Consider the following 19,335-nt stretch of genomic DNA (forward strand, 5'->3'; position numbering starts at 1 on the left):
GTCAGACATGACTAAACAACTAAACTGAATTGAACTAAAGGCCATAAAACTCATGAGGGCAAAATATGTAACTTTAAAATATCATTCATCTATTAAAAAGTTTATATTCCCAAAAAAAATATATCATTCATCTTTACTTATATTCAAGTTTATATATCTCTTCTGATATCAGAAAGGATAAACTTAGTTGATCACAAGTCACTTTAGACATAAAGTCAGTTCTGGAATTTCTCCTGATCATTTTTCTCCCTCTAGCAATCATCTAATTTCTAAAGAGCTCACAGGGGTTGAATTACCTGGTCTGTGATCAGTGCCTCTGTTCACTGTGCTATCTGTTGAGATACCCTCACCAAGGCTTGTCTTCACGTCTGGTATTTTCTTTCTGTTGATTTCCTTATATAAGACGTCAGTCCAGTCACTGGCACTTTTACCTCCATCCTCCACATACAGCTGAGTGGTGTATTCAGGTCTGCCATCTCTCTCTTGCATAATCCTGTACCTTATTATGACTAAACAAAGTTTGAATTATTCCAAGCCATTCTAGATCTTGAAAAGCTTCTGTGTAGCCATCTGAGGCCTATTCTGACTCTAAAAATCCATGCAGCCAATTCCATTCTATTCCTCCTGTATCTGGGAGGTAAGGGAGCTGCCCCATGAATGTCATTGTTTTTCAAGTATGAAGCAGACCACTGTGCCCACTACACTTGAATCTGTAAACTTAGCTATTTACATAAGCACACACAGCCCTACCCCTTCAAGAATTAGTCCTGAGCAAGTCAGGTGCAAGCCCATGACAGCATCGAAATCTCTAGAAAGCCCTTTCTCTTATCATTTGTTAGAGTACTTTAAAAGCCTAGTATGTAGCCATTATTTATCATAGTCTCTTGTTCTGTTGTGCTTCTCACCACAACACCCCCCCACAGCTTGGCTCCTATCTAAAATTAAAGGACAGGGACCAAAAATGTATGTTCAAAACCAAAAAAAAAAAAAAAAAACCCACACAAATTTATATCATTGCAAACAAAAACTGGGTTTGTAATAATAGCTGTTCTACTAAGCCATCATATTGCACTGTGTGAATAATTTAACCTGAGTGTTAGTTTCCTCCTTTGTAGATTAAAAAAAAATTTTTATTTATTTATGGCTGCCCTGGGTCTTCATTGCTTCATGTGGGTCTTCTCTGGTTGCAGTGAGTGGAGGCTACTCTCTAGGTACAGGCTTCTCATTGTGGAGGTTCCTCTTGTTGTGGAGCATAAGCTCTAGGACACCCGGGCTTCAGTAGATGTGGCACTTGAGCCTGGTTGTCCCATGGCATATGGGATCTTCCTGGACCGGGGACTGAACACACATCCCCTGCATCGGCAGGCAGATTCTTAACCACTGGACCACCAGGCACTCTTCCTCCTTTGTAGATTAGATGTGTTGAACTGGGTGATTTTTTAGAGACCTTGCCAGCACTAACATTGAATAAGCACATGTTTGCAGACTACGAACACATTCAAAGTCCAGAGTTGACCAGTTGCATCTGCAGTCAGTCCCCTACAACTTGAAAAGGATGACATGATATAATTCATATAAAAGTGCTTTGAAAAGTTAAATGTACCATATAAGTAGACCTTGGTGTATAGCAGTTTAATGTCCACCAATTTTCTTAGTCAGTTAAATCTTTGTAATCAATTTACTAGATTCATTGCCAGCAGAGAGCACAAAGTAAATATTAATCTTCCATTCTCCTTCTTAAATGAACTCCAGAGACTAGACCCAGTACCATCCAACCTCTCACTGCCCTATATCCCTCCACCATGCCTTGATACTTCAGGTAATAGCATCAGTGCCTCCCAAACATCTGCTTTGAAGGCCTCATGACTTACTAAGAGAGAGCTTGGGTTTTGGAGCTGAACACACAAGAATTAAATCCATGCTTGATTCATTGCTTTTGTAGCCTTGGACATATTGCTTAGTGTCTTTGAGCTGAAATGGTTTCTTCTTTTAAAATGTTAATAATTTCTTAAAATTACCCAATAGAGAGGTTGTGAAGATTAGTGTTAACAAATGTACCAAGTATAGTGAGCTTGGCACATTTCTATCCTTGGTGCTTGGTCAGCAAAACCTTGTTGCTGGGGCTTCCACTGACTATATAAACAATTTGATTTAAACAGTTATTACATAATTTATTGACATTGATAGACACCTCTGTATATATGTCTATTGTCCAGTCAGTGTACATGAAAATTCTTCATGGTGCCCAAAGACCAGATCTTCCTGTTCGGGACTAAGCACCACTTCTTGTCATCTTTATAGGTACATGAAGCATCCTGTCTGATTTCATTCTCTCGCTGAGAGAAAAGAGGTAGCAACATTGATAAGAAACTAGGAATCTGAAAAGTTCTAGCTTTCACATTAGCTCTCTGAAATCATCTTTTCATCAACTGTTCCTGAGTGCCTTTAAATAATCTTAATACACTATTTCTTCTCTCTCTTTTTTGCTTATTATGTATTGGCAGACCTTGTTGGTTTTTCAAAACAATTGTCTAAGCATTTCCAAAATATGTAGTGTCTAAAAGGGTGTTTTTTTAAAAAACACAATGTTCCCTAATGAAAATGTTTGAAATAATTTAACATTGAGCTCTGTGATCCTTCAGTGTGGTTTCAGAAATATCTTAAGAGGTCAGTCTCCTGAAATGGAAAATTAACACTGTTGATTATAAACCATTGACCATTTTTATTCCCAGCCTCCAGAGTCAGTCATCTACTAGGATAAAGATAAGAATATGAGGAAAATCTGCTAGGAACAGAAAAAAGAAACTTCTTTATAAGATTAAATTGACTAAATTAAAATATAGAATCTATTTTGGAATGCTGTATATTCTTCATACACACTCAGGTGTTTGAAACAATTAATATATCAGTTTACCTGGTTGAAATGTCTATCATCAATACCCTGTTAACAATAAGAAAGCCCATGTTAAGGAAAAAAAGAAACATATTAAGCACTTTATCTTCAGTCTTTGGCATGGACTTACTGCCTGGATGACACCATCTCTGCTTTTGGCTGAATAGGAAATTACCTTCCAGTAACTGCCTGTCCTCATGTTACCATTGAAAAGCCATGCACAGTGGTGAGTCTCTCACTGCTTGCAACTTTAGCACTGAATATAATTGGCCCAGAATTTACCTTATATGGAATTTGATAGAGGGTTTTACTGTCTTAATTAAACAATACAGGATGAACATGACAGGGTGGATAACTAAAAGATTTTTTTTTAAGTGGATAATTTTTTTTTCATTAGGCTCAAGTCTGCCTGGAACTTTTCTTGGTGCTCAGGTGAGCCCAGAATAGAATACTAACCTCTGTTCTTTTAGAATTTATAGCTTACAATAAAAAATGTGAGTAAAACACACACACACACAATAACAATTCATGACTCCTGCAGTGTGCTAAGTTATGATGGGAGTTCAGAGAGATGATGGGAAGACAGAACTAGCTCACTTTATATTCAGAAAAAGACAACAGCAAAAGAAGGCTAATGAGTTTTCTTTTTCATTTTTTAGAGTGTTAGCTGAAGAGTAAACATGCTGCTTTTTCCATCATTTCAGTAAATTTCATGCAATTTCCTACTCTTTTCTGAAAAATGAGGATTCACAGAATATCCAGAAATCTGCACTTTCAGTAAGTTTAATAAATTAAATATTCTAATGAGGATAGAATATAAAACAGTGAAATATATGTTCCATTAATCGTCTTTTGTCATTGATAAGTAAAACTTGAATTATTGAGATAAATACTCCTTTTAGGCAGAAACACATTCATTTCTAATGTATTCCTTTTTATTAGTTTATATAATGTCCAGCTACTTTGTAATATAAATATTTAATGAACCAAATAAAGCTTTATTAGCACAATTCACAAGACTGTAATAAAGAAAACATTTTGCTCTAATTGTCTTTATCAACTCGGCCAGGAGGACAATATTTTTGAGCTCTTCGTATTGCTAAATTTTCTTTTTATTGTGATATTATTGGTACTTAGAAAAAGATAGAACTTAAAGAGAAACAAATCCCACATAGGTGACAGAAATTAATGAGCTAGAGAATAGAAATGTCAGAATGCCTAATTAATAAATCAAAAGGTTTTGTTTATGAAAATATTAACAAAATAGACAATCAAAATAACAAACTATATAATCTGATCAAGGAAAAGCATAAATACACAAAATAAAAAGTGACAAAGGAAATAACCTTTGAAATAATATTTTTTTAAAGTCTTAAGATGCTGTTTTGCACGTTTAGGCAAATATATATGAAAATTTGGACCAAATAGATAATTTTCCAAAGACATACAGATTGTAAAAGTTAATCTTATTAGAGTTAGAAAAGCTTATTTAGACCATTTTCCATAGAAGAATTAGAGAAAGTTATTAAGAAACTACCCATATAAAGCCCTAGGCCCAGATGGTTTCACAGGTGAATTCTGCCAAACCTTCACCATCATATACAGGAAGGCTCAGGTCCCTTCTGTGCAGGTCCCTTTTGTCCTTTATTAGTGCTATTTATGTAAATTGGCATGTGTTTGGGACATGTATGTCTTAGAGGAACTCAGGAAATATCACACATTCCATTTGTTACAACATGGGAAAAGAATTAAGTGTGAAGTGATTTGGGGTCTATATAGGAGAATTTCACCCTCAGAAATAACACCAAAATATTCAGGGCATGATGTTATCAATGTGTAAGCTTCACACTGTGAAGGACTGTGATATACTGTCCTGATGAATTTCAGTCCAAACTAGATTGCAGTATTTGTCAGAAGAGGAAATGAATCAGTGTCTAGATGGTGAGGGTATACTGCAATACTATCGGTTAAAGCAAAATACTTGTGCTATTCATAAGTATTAAATAAATATTCATTTGGCATTCAGTTCAGTTCAGTTGCTCAGTCATGTCTGACTCTTCACGACCCCATGAACCGCAGCACACCAGGCCTCCCTGTCCATTACCAACTCCCAGAGTTTACCCAAACCCATGTCCATTGAGTTGGTGATGCTATCCAACCATCTCATCCTCTGTTATCCCCTTCTCCTCCTGCCCTCAATCTTTCCCAGCATCAGGGTCTTTTCCAGTGAGTCAGCTCTTCACATCAAGTGGCCAAAGTATTAGAGTTTCAGCTTCAACATCAGGCCTTCCAATAAACATGCAGGACCGATCTCCTTTAGGATGGACTGGTTGGATGTCCTTGCAGTCCAAGGGACTCCCAAGAGTCTTCTCCAACACCACAGTTCAAAAGCTTCAATTCTTCGGCACTCAGCTTCCCTTATAGTTCAACTCTCATAGCCATGCATGACTACTGGAAAGACCATAGCCTTGACTAGACGAACCTTTGTTGGCAAAGTAATGTCTCTGCTTTTTAATGTGCTCTCTAGGTTGGTCATAACTTTCCTTCCAAGGAGTAAGCATCTTTTAATTTCATGGCTACAATCACTATCTGCAGTGATTTTGGAGCCCAAAAAATAAAGTCAGCCACTGTTTCCCCATCTTTTTGCCATGAAGTGATGGGACCGGATGCCATGATCTTCGTTTTCTGAATGTTGCGCTTTAAGCCAACTTTTTCACTCTCCTCTTTCACTTTTATCAAGAGGCTCTTTAGTTCTTTTTCACCTTCTGCCATAAGGGTGGTGTCATCTGCATATCTGAGGTTATTGATATTTTTCCCTTCCTTACCATTTAGTTGGAGTTGCATTAATCTGCCTCAGAAGAAAACCATATCTGGAACATAAACATCAAGTCATCACCTGATTTGGTTTAGAACTGTGGTGTTGGAGAAGACTCTTGAGAGTCCCTTGGACTGCAAGGAGATCCAACCAGAAAACCATATCTGGAACATAAACATCAAGTCATCACCTGATTTGGTTTAGAACTGTGGTGTTGGAGAAGACTCTTGAGAGTCCCTTGGACTGCAAGGAGATCCAACCAGTCCATTCTAAAGGAGATCAACCCTGGGATTTCTTTGGAGGGAATGATGCTGAAGCTGAAACTCCAGTACTTTGGCCACCTCATGCAAAGAGTTGACTCATTGGAAAAGACTCTGATGCTGGGAGGGATTGGGGGCAGGAGGAGAAAGGGACGACAGAGGATGAGATGGCTGGATGGCATCACTGACTTGATGGACATGAGTCTGAGTGAACTCCGGGAGTTGGTGATGGACAGGGAGGCCTGGCGTGCTGCGATTCATGGGGTCGCAAAGAGTCAGACACGACTGAGCGAATGAACTGAACTGAACCCTTTGTCATTCTCCAAGATTTTTCAGTGCTTTTAACTCCCCAAATGTGGAATTTAATGAGACTGTGATCATAATGTAGATACTAATCTTGCAGTTCCTACAGTGAAATGATTTTACTTTGAATTGGCTAGTTTGGAAGGAAAGAAGAGACTGCAGGACTTATTTCCTGGGTAAGGGATCCTTTGAAGATCACTTTGAGTCACCAGGAAGAAAAGCCAGCACCGACGTACTTTTACACCAGTTGGTGCCCACTATTGGCTTCCCTTGTGGCTCAGCTGGTAAAGAATCTGCCTGCAATGCAGGAGACTTAGGTTCGATCCCTGGGTTGGAAAGATACCCTGGAGAAGGGAAAAGCTACCTCTCCAGTATTCTGGCCCAGAGAATTCCATGGACTGTATAGTCCATGGGGTCACACAGAGTCGGACACGACTGAGTGACTTTCATGTTCACTTTCAGTGCCCATTATAATTATTGGGCTGAACTAGAATCCTGGACCTCCAGAAATTAATGTCAGTTCTCAGCCAATATCTTATAGCCCTTCCTTACTCAAGGGTTCCTTTAGGAAAAAGTTAAATGAAGGTAGACTTATGTGTATCATCACAATGACTCTCTGTCAAGAGTTTAGCTGACACTCCATGGTATTGCTGTCTCAGCATCCATTTTGCTTAGCCAAGTGGCCTGCAGTGACCTTACACTTGTGCTAGTCCCTTCAAGCCAGCACAAGCCCTAGATAGCAGCCCACAGAGTCATAAACCAGTGTAAGTTCTTGGTATGATTTAATCAACAGCCCTCATGATCAGTAGTCTCCCTTGCTTCCCAGTGCCTTCCTCTTGAGTACCCTTAGATAAGACCCCACAGTGGAGCTTACCAAAAGCCTCCTCTCACAGGTTAAGTTGACTGAACCAGAGAAACCAGAGCCAAACCACTTCACACAGAGACCCTAGTAAAGCGTGTGTCCCAGGTCCCACCCCTCTCTCTCTCTCTGTACTCTGCCTTGACCTCCCCATTTGGCCCCTCTGGTCCTTCAAGACCTGGACTATAAACTTCTCTACTTCAGTGTCTCCTGTGGTCCATTGTCGAAGAGCAGCAGGTCACCATTTGTCACTCTGTGCTCCACTTAAGAAGTATAAATCCAACAAATTCATTACACGCTCCCTAATGGCACCTGACCTCTTCTTTATCCAAAGTGCTCTGAGTCTTGATAGGACTCAGGCATGAGTTGGGACTTTCTAATGTTGTGTCAGTCCTCTGTTGATCAGATTTGAAATTTAAAGGTTTTACAGTTTAAGTAAGACCTAGTTGACTTTCTAATTATTTGATTTTGGTAGACCTCTGTAATTAACCACCCTAGAGAATTCTGAGTGAACAATCACTCCCTGAGATGTTAACTCATCTACACTTCTGCTCCACTTGACACTATGTAGGCTGTGCCCATGAGGGTCCTCCCATTTTTACTAAAGTTGTAGAATCCAGTTTTATCCCATTCAATTGCCATTTCAACTAGAATTCCTTGCCTAGAATGAACAGCCAATAAAGTTATTTTTTATAGATTCTAATGCTCTCCCTTCAATCTATTCTTTATCACAAGCATGAAGGAAAAGTTTGGGAACCCTAGAATGAGGTAGGGGTTTTTGAAAGCATAGGATATATAATCTAGCATTTTTGTGTCCCAAACTCTTTCAAGTCTATCTTCAAATTACGCCAGGATTTTTCTGGTCTTTTTATGCCATTCAAGCTCTCTGTGCAGTCTAAGTTGTACTAAAGAACATAGAAAATTTTTAGATCTAAGTATTTCAATCGCTAAGTCGTGTCTGACTTTGTGACCCCATGGACTGCGGCACACTAGGCTCCCCTGGCCACCAGTGTCTCCCAGAGTTTGCTCAAATTTATGTCCATTGTGTCAGTGATGCTATCTAACCTTCTCATCCTCTTTAGATCCTCCTACATCTAAATAGCTGCCATATTAAGTACAGAAACGCTCGTAAGTTCACCCATGAAAAAATTTAGCCCAATCTAAAGTTGTGTCTCACCATCCATGGATAAGCACTCAAAATATCCATTTCCCCAGACACTTTAAATTCATTAATTCCTGCAATCATTTTTACTCTGATTTTTTTCATTGTATCATCTAACCGATGTTGATATTTTAAAAATCCTACTTACTTAGAGGCAGTAGGGCACTAGTGGATGTTTCAGCTTTCTTTTACGAAAGAGGCCTATACGCAGCCAAGAAAGGAACAGTGAAAATTACTTCAGATGGATTCATTAGTTCAGAGTTCTCAAACCTTTCAAAATCCTCTCGGATTTTATTGTTTCAGTTATAAAAATCCCACTCTTAATTGATCAAGGCTCTAACTTTCACTTAAAAGACGTGGCAAGGTTATTAATCCAAAGGCTGCTATAACTCAGCAACTCAAAAAAAAAAAAAAAATCAATCTCCCAGTTTGATTTTCAGTGATCTCCGAGCAACTGCTACAATCAATAAGGTATTTTTTTTAGCACTATCACAGGAAGGCTAATAGTTTCATTTTATATCTTGAGAGAGCATTTCACAACATGAGCTTGTTTTTCTAGCTTTAACTTAGCCAATACCGTCAGGATCAAATATTCCACCCCACTGTCTGGCATCCCTTATCTCCTTTAAATTAGCCTTTTGGACTCACTTCCAGTGCCAGAGAGTTTCATCCTCAGTGGATGTATGACTCCTGGTGAGTAGACTTGATTAGTACTCTTGCTGTGATAGAACATGAGCAGTTATGTTCTTATGCAGGAATCTTACTATATTACTCTATCTCAAAAAATCAAATCAAGGTAACTCACGTTTCCTTGAGGTCTATTGCCTAGAATCCAAGTTTTGTATCTAATTTTGTCATATTTCTTTGGTTGCAATCAACAGAAATCAATTATGCTTAAGGAGGGGGAGAATAAATTTTTTAAAAGTATGTAGTTCACAAAATCAAAAACTAAAAACTAAATCTTAGACCAGATCAAAATCAGAATAGTTTCAAGTATTTTAATGGCACTATTTTCAAATTTATTATAGAGCATTATAATCAGAAAACCCTCTTCCAATTTCCTTTCACATCTGAGTGTTTCTATGTAGTAAGTGATTTCCAAGGATAGAGAGTCTGGTAGCTAGCATGGAATGGACCTACCTCTGTGTTGGTGGGGAATGGACTGGGTCCCATAATTTCTTCAAAATTAAACAGATGAGGAAAAGAATGATCTCCAGTCCACTTTCCAAAAAAGGGTTGGACTATAAACAAATATATATATATAAAGACATAAAAGACTGTACTACACATGAAAAAGATCAAGAATTCTTACTGATTTCCATGAGAATCCTGGGAAAGAAATTAGAATACTCAAATGATAGTAAACAGTCCTTGCTCAACATCTTACCTTAGCTGCTACAGCCACAGCTTTGTTTAAATGCGTACATGGTACACACTCTCTTCTTTCTGAAACTGGGCCTCATTTGTCCTAACTGAGCTCAGGGGATTTGCAAATAGAGACATTAGGCACATGGTGGAGGAGGGTGGTCATCAAGATTTCCCAGACGTCATACCACTTAACACATCACTTTAGAATCCACCCAAGTTTCCAGTCCTGCTGAATTTCTAATTAGATGATCTCTTAAATTTGTGTATCAGATGTAAATGACAGATTATGAGACAACAGTTATAGATTCTGGCTAATGCTTTGTTTCTACCACTAACTCCTCATGCTTGTTTTTTAACACAAGAATTATACTTTTCTGCCATGGTAACTTTGGGGGCTTTTTTCCTGCAGGTAAAAATGCAGATGGCATTGGCTACTGGAACTCCATCGTGGTGCTCCATTTTACAAACATTACTGTTCTGCAGGAACACATAGCTGTCCATGTGATGGATTGTTGCAAATTAGACAAACGCCCCCCTTTGGGGATGGAATTGGAAAAGCCACTCTCTGAGCAAAAGCAAGCAGTCAGGAATACAAGTTGGCAAGCAAAGCAAGAACAGACCTTTAGTTGCTCCTCCCTCATGGCCTGGATCTTTGTGCAGTACATAATTCGACTTGCCATTTGTGATGGCTCTGCTCTCAAGGTAATTTAGACAAACTGGAACAAATGGAAACCTTTCTGTTGGAGTCATCTGTTTGAAAGCTTTGGGAAAAATGACTACAGAAAATCCTGAATTGGAGTTATTGAGTATTTCCACATTCATTAGATGACTGAAGAAAACTGTACCATCTTACTGGTTGAAAGATTTTGCCATTGTGTACCCAACTTTGAAGATGCTTCTCTTTCCTTAGTATTTAATGTGATACATCATATTTAAGATGCTGAGTCCTTGTTGAATGCAGTCAAAGTTGAGTATTGGAATGCTTATCCCTTTTCCAGAAAGGCGGCTTCCTGGACTGCCTCCACCTTCCTGCACTTTCCCTCATTCCTTGCTCTTGACTCCTTCCTACTGTCCACAGTGTGTTTTGACCTCTTACCTCAAATTAGTGCAGGCTCTTGTGTCTTGGTAGCTATCCTGGCTGTGGCATTGGTCCTCTGTCTCAGCAATGCCTTCGTGGACATTGTAACAATCCTTCCATCTCAGCTTGGTCATCAAGGCCCCCTCATATGTACACATTACCCCCAGTCTGACTTGGCCAAACTGACAGTTTTCCCTTCTTACCCAATTTGGGTCCATGCTCACTCATTTCAACCACACTTTTAGCAGTGATAGGTATTCATTTTGACCCTCTGTCACAGCTACCTAACTGAAATCCTTAACATGGGTCAACCCAGCCATTTAGATCTTTTTACCAGTGGTTCTGAAATGTGATCTGAAGAACATTGGAGGTCTCCCTGAAACCATTTCAGCAGTTCAACAGGGTAAAAGACAAGTTGATAGTAACATTATAGTTTATTTGCCTTTTTAATTCTCATTTATTCTTAGTAGTACAAAGCAGTTTCCAGGTCAAATACAGAAGCAGATGGGAAAATCCATATGTTTATGGATTGGTCGTACATTAAAGAGAGTTGCGAAAACTCTGAAACAATTCTACTCTTCTAAGTTTTTTTCTTTCCAGATATGGCTATTTTTCATAAAAATGTTACATAGATTAATGGTTAATGAGTTTATTAAGTGTTGATAAGTGAATAATTTTTAAAGTTCTCAAAGGCTGTGTGACAAAAATTTATAGCGATAAGGCACAATAATAAAATCTCTGTGGGGGCTTGATAGTTGTTAATGTTGAGACCAAAAAAGTTTAGAAATCACTGTTCTAAAACATGAGATCACTTATAAATGATGCAGGAAGTTGATGTGGCAGGATGTTTATAAGTCCAAGTATCATTCTTCACAGAAGGTGGATACTGAGTATGGTGCCCAGGACATAGGTATGAAGTTATATTGGAACTTTGAGGAAAAAACAGCATTCCAACTCAGCTATTTAAAATACTAAAACATGATGCTGTTAAAATGCTGCACTCAATATGCCAGCAAATTTAGAAAACTCAGCAGTAGTCACAGGACTGGAAAAGGTCAGTTTTCATTCCAATCCCAAAGAAGGGAACTGCCAAAGAATGTTCAAACTACTGTACAATTGTGTTCATTTCACATGTTAGTAAAGTTCATGTTAAGAAAAAAAAAAAAAGAATCTCTGGTGTATAAGTGATCATTTAATCAGTAGGTTTGGTTGAAATGTCCCAGGGAATATACAGAGTGAGAGGAGAATGAGGATAAACTCCCAAGAAATGGCCACCTGGAAAGACAGACATAATGAGTTTGCAAGGAGGATGAAATGAAATGTCCAAAGACAGAGAAAGGAAGTGAGGAGAATGAAGTGTCACAGAAATCAAGCAGTCAGCCTTTCAGTAAGAACGAGGTGGTCAGTGGTGTTAAATTCTGCTCAGGGATCGAGTAAGGGAGGGCTCTGGTGACCCTGCTGAGAGAGGGTTCAGTGACCTTGAGGGTAAGAGGTGGACAGAATTCACATGTAAACAGTTTTGGATAAAGTAAAAGGTGAAAAATTAGAGACAGCAGATCTCAGAGAATTCCATTAAAAGGGAAAAAGGTGATGTAACTGGAGTTGGGCAGGGAGGGACAAAGGATGGTTGAGGATTTTGTAACAGGGAATATTAATAACTAGCTCACAAAGTGACTTTGTAACCAGGGCGGGGCAGGTACACTGTTAACACAAGGTCCTTAACACAGTGGTTGGAGGTCCCACTCTGCCAACAGTCAGCAAGGCATGGTCCTTGGGGTGGAGAGTGTAGTGAGAGGCAGATAGAGCCTTCTCCCAGGGACTCTCCTATCTCGGCCGGTGGGTGAACTAGGGGGCCGAGGGCAGACTGATGGCTCCAAAACCCTCACCACAACGGCCCATTGGCCAGGCTTAGGTCTTGTAGGGTCAACAAACATCTCCGCCATCCCCGCCTCCACCAACTAATGGTGCAGCCTCCATGGGTCGCAGCCTCCATGGGTCGCAGCCCTTGGGACCCAACAACGGTCTCCATAAGGAGCCTGAGGGCCAGCTGGGTCCTGGTCACCTGGCTGGCTCAGTGATGTGGGCTGGGCAGATCTCTGGGAACTTGGCCCCAAGAGTGCCCCAGGCCCGGGCACTGGCAGGAGGAACCAGGCTGGAACTGGACGAAAGCTCCCAGGCAGGGCAAGTGGATGCACAGGGACCCGCTTCTCCTAGCCAGGGCCTGACCTCTGAGGGGGAAAGCTGAGCCTTGGGGTCTCACCCTTTCTTGTCAGAACAGGAAATAACATTTGTGCAGTGGAGGTTTACAGGAAGATCATTCCCTGTAGACCCCAAGAACAAACAATGTGACACCAAGAAGTTTGCAACAACTAACCACACCCTGCCTCACCTTTCCTAGGAAAGGGCTTCTCTGAAAGCTTTGGGGGATCTCAGGTTTTTAAGGCAAGAGCCACCTTACATGGTCCTGTAATAAACCTTTGTCACCACGGCCTTGTCAGAAACCTTTCTCTACTCCAGACTCTGCAATTTTGGTATTGTTTGGCCTCGCTGCCTCAGGCACACAGTTACTGTAGGTAGCAGCTTCATAGCCTATTCACTAATTATCTTCATGTGTATGTCTTTGTCTAATTAAAAGTATCTCCAGTTAACACCCCTCTCTGTATGCTCAGCATCCACTAATTACCTGACAAAGATCTTCACAGGAAGATTTATATGTATTTGTTTAAACTACCTATTATTCTTCCTTAACATAAAGCAGGCTTTCCTAATAAACAACAGAAATAAAGAACTAATGGTCATCCCATTTGAAGGAAGTCTTAAAATGCTTACCGTGCAGCTAATTGATATCATCTAGGCAAGAGAATAACATAAGAAAATTCTAAAAAGGACAAATCATTTTAAACCTCATTCCTTGTTCCTCAATGAAGAGAGGATGTGTATTAACGGTATCTATTTCAAGGCAGTGGCAGCAGGGAAAGCAGAGGAGAGTCACCACCTGTGGAAGCGCTGAGAAAGGAATTAAGGTTTGATTGATGGAAAGAGAAACTCAGTTCATCCATGTACATCAAGTAAGCGGAACTTCGAAATCCTAAATATACACTGAGGTTATTAACAACGATCTTTTAAAGGTCTATGAAGTACTAGGGAAGTGAAATCATTACAGAAAATCGCATGTTCAGAAGAAAAAAATGAGCCTAATTAAAAGGGATGGTGATTAAAATTATGGTCCGATTCATAATTCTTCAATTATTTTTGTGAGATTAACATCTGTGTATTAAAAATTCTGTTACAAACACAAAACATACGAGCACCTCTAAGCTCAAAACTAAAAATTATGCACAGCAGAGAAATCAACAGCATGCTAATGACCATTTGTTTTGCTCATTAGTGAGATGGATAACTGGTGAAGTGAATATTCCCTACCATAATTTTTCATTAAAGAAACATTTTTCTTCTGAACTAGCAGCTTGTTTTAAACAGAGCAGAGCCAATAATAGGCTTTCAAAATGTGTTAGGAGATGATTGTTGTTCATTCGCTCAGTCATGTCCAACTCTGCGACCCCATGGACTGCAGCATGCCAGGCTTCCCTGTGCCTCACCATCTCCCAGAGTTTGCTCAAATTCATGTCCATTGAGTCAGTAATGCCATGAAACCATCTCATCCTCTGCTGTCCCCTTCTCCTCCTGCCTTCTATTTTCCCCAGCATCAGGGTCTTTCCAGTGAATCAGTTCTTTGCATCAGGTGGCCAAAGTATTGGAGCTTCAGCTTCAGCATCAGTCCTTCCAATGAATATTCAGGGCTGATTTCCTTCAGTATTGACTAATTATGCACAACACTCAGGACTAGTAAATCCTTGCCTCTTTCAAGGTGTTGGTAGGAAAGAGAGCAGGGGCTAAAGGTCAACCCTCTTTGTAATGGACATCTACTACATCCCAAAGTATGCCCTTTGCATGCCCTTCCTTCTGAGGGGAAATGTTCACAGTATGATTATCACCTCTCTGGTGTGGAAATCAGAAGTAAATTCTCAGCCCACATTGCACATAGGACGAAGGCACGTGACCGGAGCGCGGCAGGCAGACACACCTGCTGGGCCTTGCATTCAGACGGGAGGGCCAGGAGCAGCTAAATGCAGGAGGTGGGAGCAGGGACAGCATCAAGTTCCCAGTCATTGCAAGGCTGGTTTCCTGGCACAGAAGTGCAGTCAGCACCAGGCACAGTGCCCTTCACATTGAACTTCCGGTGCTTGGCATCCAACAGAGGCAGTGAGTACAGTTTCCTCCATAGTCTGGTTCTGTTTCATGATTTGGAGAATTATTGCTAGAAGCTTAATTTTGAGTCCATTCTTTTTTCTCTCCCAAAGTATCCCAATGAACCTGTTAACCACCTGGCATCTTTAAATATATCACTTTTCTGATTAAACTAATCAGAACGGATTCTATTGTATACAGCTAAGTATCCTAACTGATACACCATTGTAGCTCATACATCAGAGAGGTGGGAGCAAATTAAGCTCTATGTGTTTCTTTGAGCTCTTTGAATCTTTACTGGGAAGAATTTATGTGCAGTCAGTGTATCAGATGTTTCTACTAAAAGATAATGAAGCTGAACAACCAAGTACAAGGAGGAGCACACAGCTGTCAGCGCTTTGGGGTCTCATCTTGGTGCCACCATTACCAGTTTAAGCTTAAGCTAATCACATTGATTCTCAATTGTATCACTTATGATAAATGGCAGCCATACCTAACGATTGTTAGGATTAAATGGGATAATATTTACAAAGTCTTAGGGCAGTGCTTCATACTGACTGACAAAGAGCTTTTATTTAGCTCTTGCTAATGCCTTACAATTGGTGAAGTTTCAGTTACAGGGAATCGAATCCACTCCAGTTTCTTTAAGCAGAAAGGGATTTATTGTAGAGGATTAAATCACTTCCAGAATGTTTGGTAGGGCTGAAGAAATGGAGACTAGGGTAAGCTTCTAGAAAAGCCCCCCCAAACTGCCTGCAGAATAGGCTAACAAGGAAACTGCTGTCCTTGTCCTGAGCTGTCAAGTGTCGGAGCAGGAAGCCTTGGAATCACTAGGAAGCTTTTACTAACTCTGCGGGCTTTACTACCTGAGCTCTGCCTGAGACTCTACCTGGTGATCACACCAGGAAATCACTGTTCAATTCCCATCAAACTGAAAATAGGATTAGTTGGGTCTATTATACCAACCTTATATAAACAAAACCAGAAATTATATACTCTGATGTCTGCTCTTCACCATCAGTATGTGAGACCCTGGAACGCTGTTCTGTCAAGCAGTGGTGCAGACTTCCATGGCTGGGTAGCAGGACAAGGTGGGCAGAATAATGGCCCCCAAAACTGTTAACATCCTAACACCTAGAACCTATGAAGGCCACACTGCTTGGCAAAGGAGAATTGATTAGCATGTGGAATTGAGGTTGCTAGGCAGCTGATCTTAATCTAGGAAGAGGATTCTAGATCATCCAGGTGAACTCAAGGTAGTCATGAGAAGAATCTGTGAGAATGACCCAGCTGAGGCTGGCTTTTTTCCCTTTAAGATGAAGGCAGTGGTCCAGGAGCCAGGAGATAAAGTATGAAATATGGATATCCTCGAAGGACAAGTAAAGAGATTCTCCCTTAGAGCTTCCTGCAGCTCGTTCATCCTGTGTCAGACTTCTGCAAAACTGTAAGAGAATAACTCTGTGGTGGTTTGTAACAGTTCATAGTAATTTATGGTTTTATAGAAAACTAGTAACTAGGGTTCCTCAACCTCAGCACTACTGACATTCTGGACCAGACAGTTCTTTGTGGTGGGGGCTATCCTGAGTAAAGTCAGAGGTTTAGCAGTGGTGTAGAGTCTACCCACTAAATGTCGTTAGCACTCCTATCAGATGTGACAGTTAAAATTCTTTCAGATATTGCCAACTGTTCCTGGGGACCAAAATCACTGCCAGTTGAGAAGTAATACTGCGTAGTATTTTATTTTATAAATAAGCTACAATTTATTTAGACCTCTGTTATTTGAAGATATTTGGATTGTTTCCAAAATTATTGTTACTGTTAATGCTTCCATGACCATCTGCGTATGTGCTTTGGTTATTATATGTGCAGCTGTTAGATATGTACCGAAAAATAGAATCACCTGGTCACAGAGTATGACTTTTGTAACCAATTTCTAATTCTATAGGCAAAGGAAAATTTGGATGAAAGTTTTTGTAGCATCCTTTTCTTGCTAATATTTCGTATGGTCTGCCCTTTTCATTTTCGCCCTTCTAGTGAGTTTGTACAGCATCTTCTTGTGATTTAAATTTGCATTTCTGTAATATCTAATAAATGACACATTTTTACAATGTGTATTCCCACTATGTTTGTCTTCTATATGAAGTGTCTGATCAAGTCTCCAACCCATTTGTTTTTGCATTCTCTCTCTCTTTTTTTTTAACTTTGCAGGAGTTATTTTTATATTCAGATACATCTTCCTTTTTGGTTATGTACATATGTTGACTGGGTGATCAGTCCTAATTATCTCAATGGAGTACAGCTTTTACTGTACTACAGGCATTGAGATTAAGTCTGGAATCCAGGTGAAACTGACATGCCTCTTAAGTGGGCACTTACCCTAACTTTTGGTATTTTTTTGGTAAGACTCCTAAAAAGTCTGTTCTTCTTTGCAGTGACTTCCAGTGTGTTTTCTTAGTCTCCATCTCTGTGCAAATGCTTTGAGGAGAAACCCCTTCGGCAGGGCTCTCATCTCCCTGCCTCTCTTTTCTTCAGGATCTTCATTGTTCCACATCCAGTTTTTGTCTTGCTGGAACTATGCAGTTGCCGAAAGCTCTGCTGGTGTCTCTACTTCTCATCTGTAGGTCTCCATCTAGTTTCCCTGTCAATACTCTACAGAAAAGAATTGTCAAATACCTTGAGGGAAAAGCAGAGTTCAGCCCACCCATTCACAGTCCCTTCATTTTATGATCTTATTTCCCATGGTCTGGTTGCCTAGGAACATTCTCATACCTTCAAACAGATGATTTTGTATTTTAGAGCAATCTAGTAATTGGCTTTCAAGTATTCTCCACAGGATAAATGGACTGCTAAATTCCATCATAGCTGGAAACAGAAGTGCCCCAGTGGAGTTGTAAGGCCTGAAAGCTCACATCCATTCCTATCCATCCAAAATTCCTTCCCCCTCATTCAGTATCATTGTTCTACATTGTAATTTAACACCCCACAATACTAAACTCTGTTGCTGATTTTCAGCTACACTAGCCTTTGTAGCAAACAATAAGAGATCCTTTCAGGCTTCCCTGGTGGCTCAGATGGTATAAAGAATCTACCTGCAACACAGGAGACCCGAGTTCAATCCTCTGGAGGAGGAAATGGCAACCCACTCCAGTATCCTTGCCTGGAAAATTCCGTGAGAGGAACCTGGTAGGCTACAGTCCATGGGGTCACAAAGAGTTGGATACCACTCAGCAACTTTCACTTTTCTCACTGTGCCTTGAACTGAGAACTTTAAACTATAAGGATGTTATTTTCGTTCTTCTCTAGTACAGATAGAAGCAGAGAGCCTCGCCCTACATCCAGTGTCTGTCTTCTTCCCTCTCACTCAAATGGTTCATTGCAATAGCTACTAGGTCTAACAAAGATTCAGCTTCATTTCTCATCAAATAACCACAGATGAAAATGGTTTTGCCCTGGTCAACCCTGGGCCACTTTCTTCTCATTTCATGTTCATACAAATTCTTTCCAGGTAAGGTAACCCAAATTTCCATTTCCTGTAGAATTCTGTGACCTAGAGACATCCCTATTACTGAGAAGTACATTGTTTCAGAAAGACATTATCGAACTTAATCTAAAAGGGAAATTTTTACCACTCTTCTAAAATGGTTAGACAAACGGAAGAAATAAGACTGTGAGCTAAACTTCTAGGGAAAAGATAGCAAGACAGTCTATGGCCATTAAAAGGCCTGCTACAACTGTTATCCACCAGCTGTAGAATCAAGAGTTGCTTCTGGTCTCCAGAACCATGCCGCGTCTGCCAGGTCCTGGATCATCAAAACCAGATCAAGCCTGGACTTTCCCTCCTAGTTTTGAATCTGACTTTCATATGAGTTTATCTGAGCAGCAAAATCAAGTTCATTTCTGATACCCTCTGATTTCCTGCAAAAGGTGAGGAAAACGCAGAATGGGTTTCCAGCCTTCGCAGTGCAAGAGAGCATTTCAGAAGGAAGCTGAAACTCATGACAAGCCAGTCTATGGTGCCCACCATTCACCTTGTGACCTGCTTCCCAATATATTCCTATATTTTGATGTTATCTGACAAGAATGTCTTGCCTGTAGCCTCCTTATACTATGTGATCAACACTGAAGTATTTTATCCTGCAAACCTGCTTCTTTACTTGTTCTCCCTCTCAGTGAAGAACAACAGAGGTCCACACTAGAGGCCAGTGACGTGTCCTAGAAGCTTCCCATTTTCTTTCCATAACATCATTCAGTCCTAGCTGCACAAGCCCCCAGCACTGGGGATTCTGTCTCTTTTGGACTGTGGACTTGATCTTCTCCATTCTCTCTGCTACTTAGTTCTTGCATTATTG

This window comes from Capra hircus, chromosome 7, assembly GCF_001704415.2.
Source record: "Capra hircus breed San Clemente chromosome 7, ASM170441v1, whole genome shotgun sequence".
Taxonomy (NCBI): Eukaryota; Metazoa; Chordata; class Mammalia; order Artiodactyla; family Bovidae; genus Capra; species Capra hircus.